The sequence below is a fragment of the Lissotriton helveticus genome, chromosome 7 (assembly GCF_964261635.1).
Source record: "Lissotriton helveticus chromosome 7, aLisHel1.1, whole genome shotgun sequence".
NCBI classification, from domain to species: domain Eukaryota; kingdom Metazoa; phylum Chordata; class Amphibia; order Caudata; family Salamandridae; genus Lissotriton; species Lissotriton helveticus.
This window is the reverse complement of record NC_136068.1, coordinates 1820379011-1820393341: the sequence shown is the minus strand read 5'-3', so window position 1 is coordinate 1820393341 and position 14331 is coordinate 1820379011. Positions and strand designations below refer to the sequence as shown.

Sequence of the window (14331 nt, the reverse complement as noted above, 5' to 3'; positions counted from 1 at the left end):
TCCAGAATTGGAAACATCCCCTATCAGGCCAACTTCTCACATTGGTGAGCAGCGGTGCGGATTTGAGCTTGCTGTTGTTTTACCATTGCAATCTTTATATCAAATTGAAAGATCACATCAAGTACCTCTAGGTACATATAAAATCAAAAGCTTAGCATATTAAGTTCTACTGAACTTAGTAGTTGTAGGTTGAAGGGATTAGCACGCCCTGACTACAACTAACTAGCAAGGTACAGTAGGAAAACACTTAGTGTAGGTAAGTGCACCACTTACACCTCACTAGTAACCATGTCTGACACAGGAAAAGCCTCAGGGTCTGCTCCTGTGACAGTTGACCCTACCCAGGCAACTTTTGGATATGACAAACTAACCCGCAGAGACTTGATTGCCTTGTGCAAAGCAAGAGGGTTAAAAAGGGGCAGAAGCCCCACCTGCCTAATCCTGGTAGAAATCCTAGAACAGGATGACTTAGAGAAGGCTAAAGCAGCTTCCCTAGACACAGGAAATGGAGGGAACCCCCCTGTAGTTGATCCCCCTGAAGAGGAGGATGATGATGACTTGGATGAGGACTCAGATGTTGAGGACTTAGAAGTACAGGATCAGGGTAGCCAGGTTCCAGTTGGTAGGCTTAGCCAGGCCAACTTGGACCTACTGGGGAATGGAGAGGGCCAGCACCTCCCCAGAACCCACCATGGGATTCTCCCAGGCAACAGAAGAGTGAGATCTCCCTCAGGGGACTCTCATATTTCTAGTGCCTCCAGAGAATCAGAGAGAGGCATGACTGCTTCTCAGAAAGCTGAGCATAGGGCTAGGATGAGGGCTGTCAGACTCCAGATAGAGAGAGAGGAGGTAGCCCTGAGTCAAGCTAAACTTACCTTAGCTCAAGCTAAACTTGCCTTGGCAAGAGAGCAGAAATTGTGTGGCTTAGATGCCACTGGTGGCAGCAATATTCCTAAAGAGAAACCCAGGTCCTATGATAGTAGAAACCTGACAAAGATTGTGCCCCCCTACAAGGAAGGGGATGACGTCCACAAGTGGATAACTGCTCTTGAGAGAGCCTGCATGGTACAGCAGGTTCCTGAGGAACAGTGGGCAGCAATCTTATGGTACTCCTTTTCAGAGAAAGGGAGAGATAAGCTCCTCACTGTCAGACATGAGGATGCAAACAATTACAAAGTCCTGAAGAGTGTCCTAATAGATGGGTTTGGCTTAACCACTGAACAGTACAGGTTGAAGTTCAGAGACACCCAGAAGACACAGACTCAGGACTGGACTGATTTTGTTGATTGTGCAACTAAGGCTCTGGAGGGTTGGCTACATGGCAGCAAAGTACATGACTTTACAGGATTGTATAATTTGATTATGAGGGAGCAGATCCTAAGTAATTGTCAGAACCAGCTCTTACACCAGCACCTGGTGGACTCTGATCTGACCTCTCCCCAAGAATTGGGAAAGAAGGCAGACAAATGGGTCAGAACCAGGATTAGGCCTAAGAATCAGGACAGTAACCAGAAGAAGGAGTCTACCAAGCCTCAAGATAAGGGTGGGGATAAAAGTAAAGAAAAGACTTCCCCAGGGCCCCAAAACTCCAAGAATGGGGGTGGGTCCCAAGACACTTCTTCAACTGAGAAAAAGCCTTATTGTTATGCCTGTAAACAGGTTGGGCATTACAAAACAGACAACTGTTGTCCCAAGAATAACAATAAAGAAAATATACCTCCAAAGCCAGCTTCAACACCTCCTGTTACTGTCAGCAGTACTCCCCCAGGAAGTGGAAGCACACCCAGGAATCTGGGTGGGTTTACTGTTGGAGCTCAGGTGGACCCTGGCCTATCCAGGTCCCCATCACCCAATGATCTTGTTTATGAGACTGGCATGGGGTTTGCCAACTTCTCTGCTTGCCCAAATACTTTGAGCAAGTATAGACAAGAACCCATCATCAATGGTTTGAAAGTTGAAGCTTTTAGAGACACAGGGGCTAGCATCACCATGGTGGCTGATGGCATAGTCCCCTCTAAGCAACTTTTACCTGGTGCCACATACCAGGTTACAAACATTGATGGAATCCAAACAAATCATCCCATGGCAGTAGTAAGTCTCAGCTGGGGAGGTGTCATTGGCCCAAAGAGAGTGGCAGTGTCACCAAACTTGCCTGTAGACTGCCTACTTGGTAATGATTTGGAGATCTCAGCCTGGGCTGAGGTTGAACAGGAAACCCATTCTAGAATGGTGAATTCCAATGGAAAGGTTAGTGGGGCTGTAATGGCTACAGCCCCAATGCAAGATGTCCTTCCTGAAAAGGTTGGTAGGGCTGAGAAACTCTCTGCCCCATCTTTAGCAAAAGCTCTTCCTGAACAGAATAGCAAAGCTGTTATGATAACAGCCGAAACCCAAACTGAGTCTCCTCCTGAAAAGGTTGGTGGGGCTGTGATGGCCACAGCCCAAACTCAAACTGATATGTGTGTTGTGAAGCCTGAAATGATGGGTAACTCCACACAAACTGAGAGCATGGAGGAGGAAGAGAAATCTCCCCCTCACCAGACTTTAGGACAGGATCAGCCTCCTCAGGGAACTGATCTTACCCCTGATGAAGGAACTGCCCCAGAGGTTGTTAGGCCTGGCCTGACAGAGCCTCTGATGGCGGTGGACCCTTCTCAGGTGGGACCCAGTCTGGAGCAGGTAACCTGCCCCTCTCTCCCTTGCCTTAGCCAGCCCAGGGCTGCAGAGGACAAGAAGGACAGTGAGACCCAGAGGGACCCCTGTCAAATAAAGCACCCCCATCAACAGATTAGGTGCACCAAAACTAGTAGCCCTAGTGAGGTGAAAACTTTAAAAACTCCTGAGGGAGCCCCCTTAAAAACAGTTAGGGACCTCCCACAGATGGATTCTGTTGGGCACAGCCAAACCTGGGACCCAAAGGGCCCAAACCTGAACTGTCCCTCCAGCAAGCCAAACAGAGGGACCCAGCCTCCAGCTTTAGGTAGCCAGAGGTTGACCCTGAGAGCACAGTGCAACTCAGTTAAAGAAAGAAAGGCACACATGGTGGAAGATAATTGGAGGAAGCCAAGCCCTAACTTAGTAGAGCCTCACTTCAATACTCCATATCCAAACCAGCCTTTAACTTTGCATAAACACACCCAAGGTAGTGATTCCCTATGGTGGAGACCCTCTGATACCCCAAGGGTGAGGGACTGCTTAGTGGACCATGAGACAGGGGGTACCCATGCTAGTGCAGGTACTTCCTTATATGGCCACTCAGGCAATATAGGCTTACCTGGCCAAGGATAGCCTTATCTCCTTTCGTTTGGGGGGGGGTTATGTAGGAAGGTGGCTACCTGACTATGGTTACCCCTGATTTTTTGCCTGTGTTTAGCTGGTTTTTTGACTTAGTTGACCTGGTTCCCTGCTAATCAGGGCCCCAGGCCATCTGCTCTCTCTGTAAAATGGATTCCATGTACCCTAGGTACATACCCCAATTGGAAATGGACCCCTTGTCAGCCCCTGTATAATGCACTATAGGTGCCCAGGGCATAGGGGCCACCAAGGCCTACCAGGGGCTGTAGCATATCTTTTGCCACCCCTGGCTGGTTCTTAAATTGACACAACTGGCTGATCACTCAGCTGGGGTAAGGTGGTGTAATCACCCCTTGCTTAGATGTAGTATACCTATATCTAAACCTATATCTGGACACATATTAACCTGTGAGCCACTCCTATGGAAGGCCTCATCAATCCTGGAGGCAGAGTGCGTGGTTTCATGTGAGATGGAGCTCTAGCATGAGCTGAGCCTGTCTGCAGCTGTCCGGAACAACTCCCTAAGCTGTTTCAGGATAATGCCATACCATATACTCTTAAGTGCCTTATAATCCTCGCGGTTATATAGCAACTTTGGTTTGGCTTTATCAAAACATGTCGTGTAAGGTGTCATACGATTTGGAATACTATCCCCTCGCCAGTTCTGGCGACGGGGATAGCATTCCACCCCTCTAGAGGGGTAAGACATGTTACTTTGCTTTAATGCGGTTAATTTCTCCAAAGACCTTAAGATCCACAAAATGGATGCCTCTGCCACAGACAAATGTCTGGACCCCTGCAGTTGACCGAAACTCGACCAAATGGGTCCTGGACAAAGGGTTTCCTGTCACAGGAGGGTGTCACCGCCCTCCAGACAGGAGATAGTGTATTGTAGCAGGGAGGTTTGAAAGAAACCAGACACTGCCTGGGGCGCACAAGGCTGCCCCTTGCATAATCCGGCCAAACCGGTTCTGGGGCACTCCAGCCCTCGTGCCAGGGCGGCCTGGATCAAAGGAAGGGGGTGTATCCACCCACTTCCTGGGTCCCACCCATAGGAGGGGACCTAGCAGGTAATCACGCCCCCCAGATTGGAATAAGAGTGGGAGCAGTGCCAATGCACATCAGATTTCCTGGAAGAAACATTTGAAACGCAATTCTGGACCCTTCGCCCTCCATCTCATCGTGGAAGCCCGAAGAATCTCCCTTGTGGTCAAGGAGTGACCACCCTGCAGCAGCAGGCACCATCCAGCCCTCGACGTCTACTTAGTTGCAGTTCCCGCCGGAACTCGAGCGACTGAGATCGACGAGATCAAGCTTGCCTGCCTTCCAGCAGCCCGATCCACAGTCCCTGCAGAGCTGAGACCCGTGGAGGCGACCGGAAGCGTGGGGCACGCCATCTTGAATTGACCACGAGACGCTGACCGTGCAGCCCACGAGTGACCCTCGAAGCTGTGCACCGGGGTTTGAGAAGCCCCCACCCTGAGCTACTCCTGAGCCGAAGTTCAGCCCTCCACACTCGACGAGTGCTGCGTGGGGCCCTTTGGCACTATTTGGCTCAACGCGTTGGCCCGGTCACTTGCCAGCTGGCTAGTGGTCCCTGTGCCGACGAACTACCTAAGAAGACTCGTGAATCTGGTTGCTCCGGATCCACACCAGCTCCCCTGAAAAGGAGCCCCGACTCTGACCTTCCTGGTCCGAGTGAGAAGCAATCTTCCGATCCTGCGTGGATTGCTCTTACCAAGGCTTGTTTGCTCCAAACTTGAAGCCGACTGCACCGACGGTGAGAGCCTGCGTGGGACAGATCGTGACCTGCTCCTGGACGTCGCAGATGCCCCAGAGCCCACGTGACAGCGGAGAGAAGCTCCTCAACGACCACCTGATTGCGCCCGACATTGCCTGGTTCCGTCCTGGTTCCACCCTGGTCACTGCTGAGTGACCCAGACTCTGTCCCCTCTGCTTTCAGGTACTCTACAACTTGAGTCCACCCTTGGACTCCACCGGACACTTCATCTTTAACCCGCCTGCAGCCCTTTCAGCTTCAAGCACCAAGAGCCTGCGTGTCAAAACCCGACGCCACTTCGACCCTGTGCACCCACTTCCTGTGGGTGAGGTAACTTTGCTCCGCCGGTGTTCCCACACTGGTGCACACCTCTAGGGTCTGTGTGTTAAGTTTTGTTCCTCTAGGTTCAGCGGAAGTGTCCTTAAACTTTAACTCTATGACTTTTACGCACCATTGGTTAACATTGGTGCATGCGTGCGCTTTCCGCACATCTCCCGAATCCCGAGGGCCATTCCCGACTTCAGCATTGCTTGTCCTGACTGCTCCCAGCGATTCCCTAGGCCCTAGGCCTAACCACTGTTCGAGTGGCCTCTCTTATACCACTTGTTTAGTATATGGTTTGAGTGGCCACCCGCCCTCATCCATAATTGTGCAACTTGTATGTTTAAACAGTGCTTTTGATTTAACGCTTGTGCCCCTTTATTCATAAAGAATACTGGGGATTGTTTTTAGTAATAAATACATATATTTTTATAATATATACTTGTGTGGTGTCCTTTAATTTGATATTACAGGATTGTATGTGGTAAAACAGCTCGCTTAACACGACCTCTTAAGTTAAGCCTTTAGGCTGCTTAGTCCATGCTACCCCTAGGATAGCTTGTCTAATAAGGTTGACTTACAACCAGACACCATAAGGGATTGTTTGGTCAGATAGCAGGTGGTTCCAGAATTGGAAACATCCCCTATCAGGCCAACTTCTCACAGTGGTATAATGAGGAGACGCGCACTCAGTATAGTTAGTCCCAGCCGGAAGTCACGAGCGACCCCGGACCATTTATTTATACTCTCTGGCCACGCCTGGCTAAAGAGTGAAACATTGTGTGTGGGTGCTTCCGGGACTTCACCTAGCCCCGGGTGGATAACTAGACCGTTACAGTTACCCCGTTGTGTCTTAGATCACTTTGTGCAAATGGGCCCTCATGAGTAAAGGAAGTGACTTGCACCCAAACTGTGCTAGCCATAGCTGCCTGAGCTGCATCCTGCACAGTGACCCAATATTGGTGACGAGAGAGTGCCCCGTGCTGTCTCCAGTGACACGTGGCAGCGGGGTACCTGGTGCAGGGATACACAGTGCTCGTGCTGCATGTTAGGCCCAGCCCCGATTAGCCCTGCACGTCTGTTATGCTATAGCGGGCTCCTCCGCCACGTCGTGCCATGCGAAGCCAGCATCTGCAGCGAGGCGATCCCACTCTTCTGGTCACAGAGCGAGTTCCCCTCGCAGTGGCTGCCTCGCTGACCCACTGAGAGTAGCTGCAATCTGGCCTTCGACGGTGAGAAAGAAGACAGGCAGGCAATTGCACAAATTGGAAAGATTATACCGGCAAACAGTAGGAAATGTATGCTCTGAAAAAAAATGCAAATACAATAATAAATAAAGAAAATAATAAATAAAAAGACACCAATGAAAATTTGTTTCCACAAGCTGATTGTCAAGAAAGGAGGACAAGCGTAAATATAACACAAATTATTCTCAAAGGAGGGTTCTCACTGACATCAACCCCTAGGTCACACAAGCACAATTATCGACAAACAACTCCACATCCAGGATGTGGGTTACTGGAGAAGGCACTCAAGGGGAGACTCAGAGCAAGTGACTAGAACTGGCTAATCTTCACTATAAAATGGTAAACATTCCGGCAGTGGAACCGCTCGTAGTGGAAGGTGCCACATCAGTGCAGGCACCTAAGTGGAAGGAGTGGATGTAGAGAGTAATGATATTCTTGAAGCCACGAAAATCGATAATGCCCAAAAGCTGGCTATGCTTAGGGGGAAGAGAAATTTATCAAATATCCAAATCAATCAATGAAGCAGCGCCAAAGACACACCTCACCCTCATAGCAGCCTTAACAGCGCATTTTGAACCAATGACAAACCAGGACTATGAAAGGTTTGGGTTTTGACAGGCGAGACAACAGGCAGAAGAGTCCATTGATGTCTTCTATGCATGCTTGAAGGAGATAGCCAGTACATGCGGTTTCAATGATGAGATTGAAGAAATAAGAAGGAAAATAATCCAGGGGTGGACCTCAGTGAAACCACTTGAGCGAATCCTGGAGGAGTCAGGCAAATCTATAGCTGACATCCTGACGCTAGGCCGGACCAAAGAACTATATAGAGTGCGTGCTGCAAACATGGAAGCCACATTACAGAATCCTATGAAACAGAACCAGTCAACATCATAATACTGGCCCCTATAGCACAACAGGACAGGAGAAGGAACATGAGGACCCGACCTGGACCTGGACCTGAGGCAAGAAGTGCACAGGGTGGGGAAAACTTAATAATTTCATGAAAGTCTGCAGCTCAGGAAAGAGGCAATTTCCGAGCTCAGCTGTCAAAACCATACCAGAGGGGCAGGAAAGAAGCAGGTACATGGATGATGACGAGAGTAAGAACACACAGACCACTCAGTCCTCACCATTGGTGCAGCCTCCCAAACCACAAGGCACCTACCCCAATGTCAAATACTAGTGGGATTACAGAAACGTGGACGCGGGCAGATTGTGAGGTCGAGTTAGGCTTAGCCTGTCCCTCAGGCTATAAAATCAACCACACCCCGCGCCCACTTAATCGAGGAGGAGGGATCGGGTATATCTATAGAGACTCGTTGACCCTCTCCCAGCTAAAGATCCGTGAAGTACCGGGATTCGAACTGATGGGTTTTTCAGTCAAACAGCAGGAGGTGATTTGCTGTTCGGGTGTTTTATGCTATCGCCCCCCGGGACCGGCCCCCTCTATATCCCTCCTTATTGACCTGATTTATGAACTCTCTAGCTCTCACTCCAAGTTACTGGTTCTTGAAGATTTTAATCTGTGGGCAGGCTGCTCGCTGGACAAGGCTTTCTTTTCCCTTAGCCAAGCCTGTACAGATATCCATTTAGAACAGTTGGTGAACGCTTCCACGCATCAAAAAGGCCACATCTTGGACTTAGTGTTTGCGGACCCACAGTGGGTATCACTAGTGGACATCAAGCGCCAGCATTGGACAGACCACTCTTTGATTATGTTCTCCCTCTGTCTGGAGGATTCTACTTCGAGAAGGGCCGGACTACCCCTAGCTAAGCTAGAGAGACCTTGGTCCCGAATCCTCAAAATCTCTCCATTACCGAACATCTTAGGTAAGGATTTTAAGCTTGGCAACACGGCTGAAGAGAGTTATACCCTTTTCTGCCAGTCCCTATCGAGCTCGTTGGATCAGCTGGCACCCCTTCGGAAGTCACGAGGAAGGGTGAACCGAGCCAGTCCATGGTACACGAGTGAATTACGCCAGCTCAAACTTGACTGCAAACGTGCAGAAAGGGTTTGGAGGAAGCAGTATTTAGACTCTGAGAAATTGGTGTTTAGGTCTGCCATGCAAAAATACAAGGCTCAAATCAAGATGGCCAAAGCGACCTTTCTTGAATACACCTTGAATCATGCCCCAAACAAGGCCCAGGCCCTTTTTAAAATTGTCAGAGACCTTGCCCATCCTACGTGTGTGGCTAGCACAGTCCCGGCATCGCAAACTCTTTGTGACTCACTTGCGGATGCCTTTGAGGAGAAAATCTGCAAAATTTTAGCGGGCTTGCAGGAGCCAGCTAACCCCACCACGGAGGCGGGAGCTCCGGAGGAGATGGCCAGTCGACCCCTGCAGAGGGTCGGCCACCTCTGTTTGGAAGCTCCGGCCACGCCCTCCAGTCGACCCGTCCAGTGGATCAGCCCTCTAGCTTGGGAGTGCCGACGGAGGAAGCCAGTCGACCCCAGCGGAGCAGCTCTCCCTCCCCTTTTTCGGATCTGGCCCTCAGCGTGGGAGCTCTGGCGATGGAGGCCAGTAGACCCCAGGTGAGTGGCTCTTTTTCCCCAGCTTTGGAGTGGGCCCTCAGGATGGGAGCTCCGGCCAGTGAGGCCAGTCGACCCCAGCTGAGTAGTCTCCCTCCTCCCTCTGTGGATTCGGCTATCAGCTTGGGAGCTCCGGCGACTGCGGCCAGTCGACCCCAGCTGAGTAGCTTCTCTCCTCCCTCTCTGGATCCGGCTATCAGCTTGGGAGCTCCGGCGACTGTGGCCAGTCGACCCCAGCTGAGTAGTCTCTTTCCTCCCGCTGTGGATTCGGCTATCAGCTTGGGAGCTCCGGCGATTGCGGCCAGTCGACCCCAGCTGAGTAGCTTCTCTCCTCCCTCTTTGGATCCGGCTATCAGCCTGGGAGCTCCGGCGATTGTGGCCAGTCGACCCCAGCTGAGTAGCTTCTCTCCTCCCTCTTTGGATCCGGCTATCAGCTTGGGAGCTCCGGCGACTGTGGCCAGTCGACCCCAGCTGAGTAGTCTCCTTCCTCCCTCTGTGGATCCGGGTATCAGCTTGGGAGCTCCGGCGACTGTGGCCAGTCGACCCCAGCTGAGCAGCTTTCCCCTCCCTTCTATGGAGGAGTTTGGCTGTTTAGCCCTCACGATTTCATCTGGCTCGCCTCTGGATCCTCTCCCTCCAAAACTATGGAAGGTGTTTCAAGAGGATCTCTTCCAGCCCTTGCATGCCATCTGTTGCCAGTCGTTTGAAACAGGGATTGTACCGGGCTGTTGGAAGAAGGCAGTGGTTTCTCCGCTTTTAAAAAAACCCACGCTCGATCCTGGGTGCCTTTCTAACTACCGGCCAATTTCCCTGCTCCCTTTTCCGGTTAAAATCATGGAAAAGTTGGTTACCCGCACTCTATCCGGTTTCTTAGAAGGGAACACCTGGCTGTATGAGACGCAATTCGGTTTTCGCCCTGCTCACGGGACGGAATCCGCGTTGGTGACCGTATTAGACAATCTGCGGGCGCGTGTCGACAACGGTCGGGCAGCATTTTTGGTGCTGCTCGATATGTCGGCCGCGTTCGACACGGTCAGTCATCCTACCCTGATTTCGAGGTTGGAAGAATGCGGGGTCAAAGACAAGGCCAGGGATTGGTTGATCTCCTACCTGGACAGCCGTCAGCAACGGGTTTCGCTACCTCCCTTCAGCTCAGAGGAGCGGAGTGTGGGACAAGGAGTACCCCAGGGCTCAGCCATCAGCCCCATACTCTTTAATATTTACCTCCGCCCTCTAGTCCAGCTCATTAAATCATTTGGTATCTCCGCATTTAATTATGCGGATGATACCCAGCTGGTCTTTTCCCTGGAGGGACAGGATGCAGTCCCATTGGAGAATTTCCACCGGTGCATGCAGGCTACAGCGGAATGGCTCAGTTTGAACTCGTTACAGTTCAATGGAACCAAGACAGAGGTCCTGCACTGCTCAACTGATCGAGTTCCCCGAGATCTCCCTGCTGACTTCTGGCCCCTGTCTTTTTCAGAGACAGTGTCAGCCGCACAATCGGCACGCAATCTGGGCGTCATTTTTGGGCCCAATCTGCAGCTAGATCTGCACGTGAATAAGACCACCTCAACGTGCATGATGCTGATCCGCATGCTGCGCAAGGTTTTGCCCCTTCTCCCTGAGCAAGCCAGACCAGAAGTAGTGCGTAGTACCATCTTAAGTCGACTTGACTATTGCAACGCACTGCTTCTGGAGGCCCCGTTAACACTCATGGGCAAGCTTCAAAGGGTGCAAAATATGGCGGCCAAACTTGCCCTTTCCCGTCCCTACCATAGCTCTTCCACGGCAGCGTTGCAGGAACTCCATTGGCTTCCGGTCCATCTACGCGTACGCTATAAGGCAGCGTGTATTGTGTTCAGGGCTATCCATGGCCTGGGCCCACTCCCTCTGCGGCGTATGTTTGCCTGGTACGTTCCATCTCGCGCCCTGCGTTCCTCGTCGTCCAGGTTACTTGTAGTTCCGCGCTTCCAGAGAGTGAGGATGGGCGGTCGTTCGTTCAGAGTAGCGGCGGCCAAACTTTGGAACTCCCTGCCCCTATCCCTGAGAAGTCTTGAGGAACTTTCAGCCTTCAGAAAGGCTTTGAAAACGTACCTTTTCCCTAGGATGGGTTGAGCCGTTGCTTTGCTGGTCCATGAGTCAAAAGCGCCAGGATGCCCTTGGTGGTGACAGGTGCGCTATATAAGTATACCACAATACAATACAAGAACACCCCTCTGCTGCGGATGTGGGCACGAGTGCGACGATCAACATAATGTCGGCGGGAGCCTATAGGGCCATGTATTCTCCCCCACAGCTACTCCCAGTCATGATTAAAGTCTTTGCATATGATTAAGAGAGACCTCTGGTGATGCTAGGCAAATTCAGGACCACCATAACATCTGGCTGTCAATCAGTCGAATCTCAAGTATTTGTTACTGAAGAAGGTCATGGCATGCTTCTGGAGTGCTGAGAGGCGAAGGCTCTGGGCAACGTGACATTTGCATCCGAGATACATCAGGAAGCCACAAATCACATCCTAGATGATTTTCCAAAGGTATTTAACGGCATCGGGTACCTGAGAGACAAAGAAATTCACCTGCATGTAGATGCATCAGTACAGCCGGTGGCTCTCCGACACAGGCGCATTACACCTCACCTAAGACCTCTAGTGGAAAAGGAACTGAACAAGCGGGAGGCTGCAGGGATTATTGAGAAGGTGGAAGGGCCCACCCCGTTGGTGTTGCCAATTGTCTACGCAAGGAAATCAAACCTACCTGGAGAGGTGGGAATATGTGTAGACACGCGCCGACCAAATGCTGCCAACAAAAAAAAAAGAGAGTGGCACCTCACACCAACAATTCCAAGTTAATTAGTGAGCCAGGGGAGCCAGCTGGTTCTCCAAGCTGGATTTGCACTCAGGGTATCACCAGCTGATTCTTGCTGACGAGTCCTGTTAGATTACAACATTTTCAACACATGTGGGACTAAGGTGTTACAAACGTTTGAGTTTTGGAGCTTATAGTGCAGCTGAAGTATTTCAGAACCCAATTCAAGAACTTCTTATGGACCACCCTGGAGTTGTGAATGTCAGCGATGACATTTTGATTCATGCAAAGATGGTGCCAGAGCACAACACCCGATTACGGAAGTTACTGCAACGAATTCAGGACTCTGGTCTCATCCTGCATCGCAACAAATGTAAATTCCTCCAGCAAAGGCTACAGTTTTTTGGCTACATCTTCTCGTCTGAGAGGTTGCTCCTGACCACGAGAAGGTGTAGGATATCAAAGAGGCACCAGCACCTACTACTGTGAAAGAGATGCGCAGGTTCCTAGGCATGGTCAACTATTGTGGTTGCCTTAAAAAAGATCTCACCTCGCTCACAAAGCCTCTCCAAGAGCTGACCACAGGATCTGTCCCATGGTCATGGGGTCTGAGCAAGAAGCTGCATTTCAGGCCACAAAGGATGCTTTGTCGTCTTCCACCTCACTGAGTTACGTTGACCCTCAACAAAGCACCATGATACCCGTCTATGCTGGCCCTCGAGGATTAGGGGTGGTTCTAATGCAGAGATCCACTGATGAAAATGACTGGCTCCCTGTTGCTTTTGCAAGTAGTTCACTGGCCAACAACGAACAACGGTATTCTCAAATAGAGAAAGAGGCCATTTCTATCCACTGAGGATGCCGCCATTTCCACCTTTGTGTGTATGGGAAACCTTCCCTGGTCACCATTGACCATAAGCCTTTAATTCCACATTGGGAACAGCATCGAAACCACCACAGAGAATAGAAAAGGGGATGCTCCAGGTGCAAGAGTCAACTGTAGAGCAAAGTACCGCCCTGGGTCGAATAACCCAGCAGACTATTTATTCAGGCATCCTCGGGCAACCACTGCTAGTGAGGAAGCGAAGGACACTGAAGAATATGTGCAAATACCTCTATCCTTTGAAAACCTGTGTCGCAACACCCTCAAGGACAAATGTCTACAGAAAACTCTGGAGATGGTAAGGATGAACCAGTGGCACAGTTTCAAGAGCCAGTGGGTTTTACTCACTCCTGTAGCACGGCAGGTGTTAGAAAGCCCATACCATGTTCGCCAAGAACTGAGTGCTGATCCAAATGGACGTCTTCTGCTAGGGCATCGTGTGGTCATCCCTGCCTTGCTCACTGAAAGGGTGAATCTGCTGGCCCAGGCTGATCACCAGGGCATGGTGAAGACCAAGGGTCGACTCCAAACCAAGGTTTGGTTCCCCCTAATGGATGAGAAAATTGAAGAAGCTGTCAGGTCCTGCCCACGGTGTCAAGCATTGGGGGATGCCAATTCTCCATTGCCCAAATTAACTGAAAAAGATCTAAGTGGTCCGTGGGTATGAGCTAACATGGATTTTGGAAGTCTCCCAGATGAAAGGCATACTCTAGTTATGATTGGCGTTTTTTCGAAATATCCGGAAGTAAAATACCAGTCTTCTCTAAGTGCACCTGAAGTGGTACCCAAGAAATAATGGCTACCCAGGGATTAACCAAAGAGTTCGGAACTGACATTGGTCCTCCCTTTCAGGGGCAGGAAATAGCCTTGTAACTCAGCTCTTTGGGAATTGTCCAAAAGAAAATCACTCCAAGGTGGCCCCAAGTTAATGGAGAGGCTGAGCGATTCATGAGGACTCTAAACAAAGTCATCCAGATTGCCTCGGTGAGCCAACAGTCCCCAGAGGATGCCATTTACTCTTTTTTTAACAAGACTATAAGCAGACTCCCCACTCTACCGTGGGTTGAGCGTCTGGGCACCTTTCGATGGGAAGGATCATTGTGGACTCTATTCGTCACCATCCGAAATGGGTTCCTTGTCCCGTGAACGATCATCTGGTCTATGAGCAAAAGACGATGTCCAATGAAAAGGTCAGTCGTCAGCGAAGAGCCCAGAGTTCAAGTCTACAAGTAGGTGACTTAATGCTTGTGCAGGATTGGCATCCGGGTACGAAGGTTAGGCTACCGTTCAAAAGTGATCCCTGGCACATATTGTCTCTGCGTGGTACTCAGGTCACTGAGCGTCGTGGGCAAGAGACCACAACTCTGAATATTTCAGCATTCAAAAAGTTCCATCCCCACCTGGGCAGTGCCCCAGATGTCGAGGACCCTGATGGTGGGGTCATCGATCTCGACGACTGTTCC

The 14331-nt window shown here is 50.5% G+C and overlaps 1 pseudogene across 1 annotated transcript in view; it reads left to right on the top strand.

The window, feature by feature from the left end:
- LOC144769727 (uncharacterized) overlaps nucleotides 1–14331 on the top strand; it is a 198219-nt pseudogene that overhangs the window by 8045 nt on the left and 175843 nt on the right. Inside the window, exon 3 of the transcript XR_013598746.1 lies at nucleotides 12929–13529. The product of XR_013598746.1 is annotated as an uncharacterized LOC144769727 (transcript). The remainder of the gene's footprint in view (nucleotides 1–12928; nucleotides 13530–14331) is intronic.